At 39.6% G+C, this 5,922-nt stretch overlaps 1 pseudogene; it reads left to right on the top strand.

The window, feature by feature from the left end:
• Window positions 1–4,707: 4,707 nt before the first annotated feature.
• LOC101436255 (26S proteasome non-ATPase regulatory subunit 10 pseudogene) lies at window positions 4,708–5,369 on the top strand (annotated as a pseudogene).
• Window positions 5,370–5,922: the final 553 nt, after the last annotated feature.

The following is a 5,922-nucleotide window of genomic DNA, read 5'->3' as shown; positions in this document are numbered from 1 at the left end:
ACCAGGAGACACTGCAATATGCCCTGCCATAGTGCAGAGGAGCTGAGGATCTCAGGCAGCCAGTCTTTGGGAAGAAAGCATCTCCTTCATGATGCCTTGATTTATACATTTTCATAGCCCCAAACTGAAAGCAAATAAATTCCCATTGTTTAAGCCAATTCATTTCACGTTATCTGCTTTATGCAATCTAGGAAACTAAAACACCAGGGAAGTGGAAAGAATCTCTCTTTTCATAAAAGATTTTTGATATGTGACATCTCAGTGATACCTATACCCATGACAGACATTGCTAATTAAGCAGATCATGCTTGCCTGCTAAAAGACCTGGCCTCAGAATCTAGCACAGCATTCCAGAAAACCACAGCCAATCATATGGAGTTGACAAGTAATAATAGCTACCACCTACTGGCAATTTCAATGTGCCAAGTATTATTTTACAATTAATTTATATAATCCTTCCAAAAACTCTTTGGGGTAAACACTGTTATTAGTCCCTATTTCACAGAGAAGTAAACTGCGTCATAGAATAGTTAAGTAAATTCATTCAAAGCCACATAGTTCATAAGTGCTAATGCATGAAGTTACCTAAAATAAAACCTATTTGCTTTCCTTGTCTGCAAAGCTGATGTTGATTGAAGTTAATGCAGGTATTGTTGGGTTTTCAATTCTATCAGAAATAACTACTGCAGAGACGCTGAGGATTGGTCTGTTCTCTGCTCTCATGGCTGTTTCCATGTAATAAATGGGCCTTATTCTATTCCAATAGTCTCCAGAATAAGGTGTATGTACCTCAGGAGATGTGCAAGACAATTTGTTTTAATACAGTAAGAATATGTTTTTATTTCTACTTCTATTTATTTTGTTTATAAAATATTTTGTTTATAAAAAAAAAGAAAATCAAGCTGTACCAATGAATAAAATAAGACATGGGAAGTGGATGTGGCTCAAGCTATTGGGCTCCTGTCTACCATATGGGAGGTCCAGGGTTCAATGGAGCACAGGGTTCCTGTGGCCTCCTGGCGACGGCAAGCTGCCCACAGAGGAGAGCTGGTACAGCAAGATGGCACAACAAAAAGAGGCACAGAAGAGAGACAATAAGAGATGCAGCAGACCAGGAGCTGAGGTGGCACAAGAGATTGAATACCTCTCTCCTCCTACAGAAGTTCCTAGATTGGTTCCTGGTGCTACCTAAAGAGAAGACAAGCAGACACAGAAGAATGCACAGCAAACAGACACAGAAAGCAGACAATGGGGGGGGGGGGAGGCGGGGGAAGAGATAAATAAATAAATCTTTTAAAAAAATAAGGGGTGATAATAGGACTTCATAATTTGTAAATAAATGCATATAGACTAGGGTGTTGTGTTCAGAATACTTTTTTATGGATAAGAAGCATGATCAAAAATGTTTGGAGAAAAATGATTGATATTGAAATTAGACAATGGGGGACATGACTTCCCAAACAAGGCTTTATAGTTTCTGTCTTGTAGACAGAAAATACTTGGCCAGCTAATCACTTCTGCCAATCCAATGTATTATAGGAAGAAGAATGGGGTTGTGCAGAGCAAGTTGCTCTACAGTACATCATGGGAACACAGATTGAGGCACAACAGACTCCCAGCAAATGGCCACTTTATTCCTTATATAGCACAAAGGGTTCGAAAGAGCACAGGAAAAAATCCCACAGTGGCCAATTCCCCAGACAGACCATCTCTTCAGGCCAGGGTCAGTGGATAGCAGTTCCTCATACCTCACTTTAAGTCACATATGAGAGACCAATTGTGGATGGTCCTCCAGAAAAGTGTCACATCAGAGATGAGGGACATCTGCATTGCCTGAGTTCTGGGCTGTTATATACTCCAGGGGTAGAGGGCCCAGACAATGACCAATCTTTGTGCCCTGGCAAGCAGCTAGGGCTGGTTAAGATTTAACATCTCCCCTGACTGCCTGAGGTCTCTTGAAAAATAGAAACATACCGAACATCTGCACACAAACAATCACAAATGGAAACATATCAATCACTGGCACACAAACAAACAAGAGTAGAAACTTAGCAAACACCTGCATACAAACAAGCAAGAAGGGAAAAGGAGGGAGGTAGGCTAGGACTGGGAGATGGCTACTCAGTGTATCCTTCCCCAACCTGCTGGGAAAGTCACTTATTTCCTTTGTGATGCTAAACATGGCAATGAACACCAATAAAATAAACTTTTATGTTTATTTGGTAAAATCATTAAAATAACCCAATTTCAAACACTCTTCAACTCCCATCAAGCAATGGATTCTTTTTCTTTATTCCTTGAATCTGGACTGGACTTGTGACTTGCTTTCTAGCAGAAGTAACATATCAGTTCTAAGACTTAAGCTCAGGCCTTAAGAGGCCTTCCCACTTCTGCTCTAATTCTCTTGGAATACTCCCATCATCATTTGAAGGAGCCTTAGCTAGCCTCCTTAAGGATGAGAGACCACATGAAGAAAGATGCCCATCCAACAGCAAGCATCAGCCCCCACACATGTGACTGAGGCCTCTTGGATCATCTATCCCCTGCTGAGTAAACAGATGACTTGTCACCACAAGAATGAACACAGTTAAGGCCAGCAAAAGAACAACTAAGCTGAGCTCAGTCAAAAGTGCTTAACTGCAGAATCATGAGCAAATAAGTAATTATAATTTTAACCCCCTGAGTTTGGGGGTAGTTTGTTACACAGCAATAGCTAACTGATACAGTTATTATAATCACTATTATTTCATTTGATGTTCTTCACAACTGTGTGAGATAAGCAGGATAGATAATTTCTTGAGTAAGGAAATAAACTGTGTAATTCTCTGTCACAGTGGACTCCCAAATGGCACATGCGATAAATGACCCATATATAAATGGAAAGAAACATTTATCCTTATTTTCATTTTAAAAAAGAAACAAGTGGAGCTTTATTAACATTAATATACAGCAAGAGAGTAACATTAATATAATTTATAAACAATTGTACACACTTTGGATATGCATGCTCAAAAACGTGTTATTAATAGTGATGTGATACAAAAAATTTGTTTAAAAAAATGCTTTAAGCAAGCTGGTAGAAAAGAAGACATTTGAATATAGGCCCATGAACACTATTAGACAATGTTGACAAATGGAAGACTTAATCCTATTCTCTGACCTTGACTATAGGACCTCCAAACCTCATGAACAGGAAGAATTGAACACAATAATAAAATGATGAGGAGATTTAGTGAAGCAGATGAAAGAAATCCCAAAATATAGTTGTCTTCCTTTGAGGAATTAAGGCATAATATTTAAAAATTCAAATTATATAGTTTGCTAAAATATAAATAAAATCTTAGCATGGAAGCAATGCATGTTTTAAAAAGTAGAATAGATTAATTTAAATTATACCCTGGTGGACATTTGATAATTAGGTTTATATATGATTGCATCTGGAAAACATCATTCTTCTAAATAGGAAAATTATGCAATATGAGTTCTATTGTGGGAGTATCAAATGAAATTATTTTGTTTCTTCTATCAGCATTAAGGTCCCAACCTGCTTTAAAATAATTGTGAAACTTTTCTACCATATCTATTATATGCAATAAAAATATCATGAGTCTACAAATTCCATACACAGCAGATAGGTATAAAAATTCTTTTTTAGAATTCATTGATAGTAAGAACATCAACTGGCTACTCTAAACAATATTGGCAAGGGAAAGACAATGGAATCCATTTCTTTGATCAGCTCGTCAGGCATTCACACATGTTTGATTGTCAAGAATTATGAAGTTGAGTAAGTTAATACATACGAAATTCTTAGAACATTGCCTAGCACATAGAAAGTGCTTGATTCAAGTGTCATATTATGATAAGGATGCTAACCCTGTGGTGTCTTTGGGTTGGCCGTTCCCCTTAATTTTTGCACATTCTTCAGCAGCTCCAGGCAGAAGCCATTGTCAGCATGGGTGCCTCAGAACAGACCATCATTCAAGCCAGTCTTCCCAGAATACCTGATTTTACTGATGAAAAAATGGAAAATCAGGGGAATTAAATGGCTCGTCCATGAGCAATCACATCAGTCTAAAAGTCTCCTTAGCCTTTGCTCTTTACATATATTAAGCTGCCTTCAACAGTCATTCCAGGACAGGTGCACTTTCAGTCAGACCTAATAGCATTCTCAGGATGGATCTCCCAGACCACTAGGAGCCTTCTGCCCTCTTCTAGTTCTAGGCCCAGGGGCCTACCCAGTTTATAACTGATGAACCAGGAGCCAGAGCCCAAATATGATGGCTCCCATAGCTCACACACACATACACACAGCAAAGAGGCCTCACAAAAGATCCCCCAGTAGAGCACCACCATAGAAGCACCTCCACCTACAATACAAGTTACATATACACTGTAGGGCAGCAAAAGAAACTGTCTTCTGTAGTTCAACCCACACTCGACCTTCCTTTAACACACTAACTCTCAATAATGGTAATTTTCTCCCAAGGCAAAGTCTGGAAACATTTTTGATGATCACAAACAGGGTGTGTCTGTGTGTGCTACTGGTATCCAGTGGGTAGAGGCCAGGGGTGCTGCTAGCATCCTACAAGGCATAGGACTGTCCCACAAACGAATTATCCAGCCCCAAATTCCAATAGCACCAAGGTTGAGAAACCTTGCCTCAGCAACTATAAAACCAAAGCGGCAGATCCTGTGGAGAGCAAAATGGAGGGGTGTGCGTCGAAACTAATGGTCTGCAGTCTGGCCTACAATGGAAAACCGCAGAAGCTGAAGAAGATCCTGGCCAATAAATCCCTGGCTACCAGAACTGACCAGGACAGCAGAACTGCATTGCATTGGGCATGTTCAGCAGTACATACAGAAATAGTTGAATTCTTGTTGCAATTTGGAGAGCCAGTGAATGATAAAGATGATGCAGGCTGGTCTCCTCTTCATATTGCTGCTTCTGCTGGCCAGGTTGCAATTGTGAAAGCCCTTCTGGGAAAAGGTGCTCAAGTGAATGCTGTCAGTCAAAATGGCTGTACTCCCCTCCATTATGCAGCTTCCAAAACAGGCATGAGATTGCTGTTATGTTATTAGAAGGTGGGGCTAAGGACTATTTTGAGGCTACAGCAATGCACCAGGCAGCAGCCAAGGGTAGCCTGAAGATGATTCATATCCTTCTGTACTATAAAGCATCCACAAACATCCAAGACAGTAAGGGTAACCCTCCTCTACACTTAGCCTGTGATGAGCAGAGAGTAGAAGCAAACCTGCTAGTGTCCCAAGGAGCAAGCATTTACATTGAGAATAAAGAAGAAAAGACAAGCCTGCAAGTGGCCAAAGGTGGCCTGGGTTTAATACACGAGAGAATGGTGGAAGGTTAAGCAGCTTGGATTTTTTATTTGTATGCGTTATGGTTGTCCTCAATGTCATGGAAACTAGCATACTTGTGCACAAGACATCATCTATGTATGATGAAGTTTTTCTCACCTTTAAAATCTTGTAATTTGTTGAATATGGTTCCTAGTAAGGTACTTGTTCTAAGCTTACAACTTGCTTTCCAGTCATTGAGTAACTGGTGAGTGTTCTATTGTTGCATGTTATTCTATATAGAATTTTGGCTAATTTTGAGTAAGTGATTCTGTGGTCATTGTGAGTATTTGGCACTTTCCCATGCAAACCTCTGTTCCCCTCTGAAGCAAAACAAACCCAGTAGCACCAGGTCAGTTGTTTGGCCAAAGGTTTCTAGGTGGATTCTAGAATGTTCCTCCATACAGTTAAAGTCTTTGTTTTTCAAGCTTACTCAGAGACCTATGCCAATATTTTCTGTTTTTTCAATCCATAAGGTTTAATTTATTATTATTATAGGAGAAAGGCTTATATTTTTTAGTGGACCAGATTTTAAGTTTGGAGGGAATGCTGTCCAAGTTTGGCATT

The sequence above is a fragment of the Dasypus novemcinctus genome, chromosome 2 (genome assembly GCF_030445035.2).
Source record: "Dasypus novemcinctus isolate mDasNov1 chromosome 2, mDasNov1.1.hap2, whole genome shotgun sequence".
Taxonomy (NCBI): domain Eukaryota; kingdom Metazoa; phylum Chordata; class Mammalia; order Cingulata; family Dasypodidae; genus Dasypus; species Dasypus novemcinctus.
This window is presented reverse-complemented; position numbering and strand designations above follow the sequence as displayed.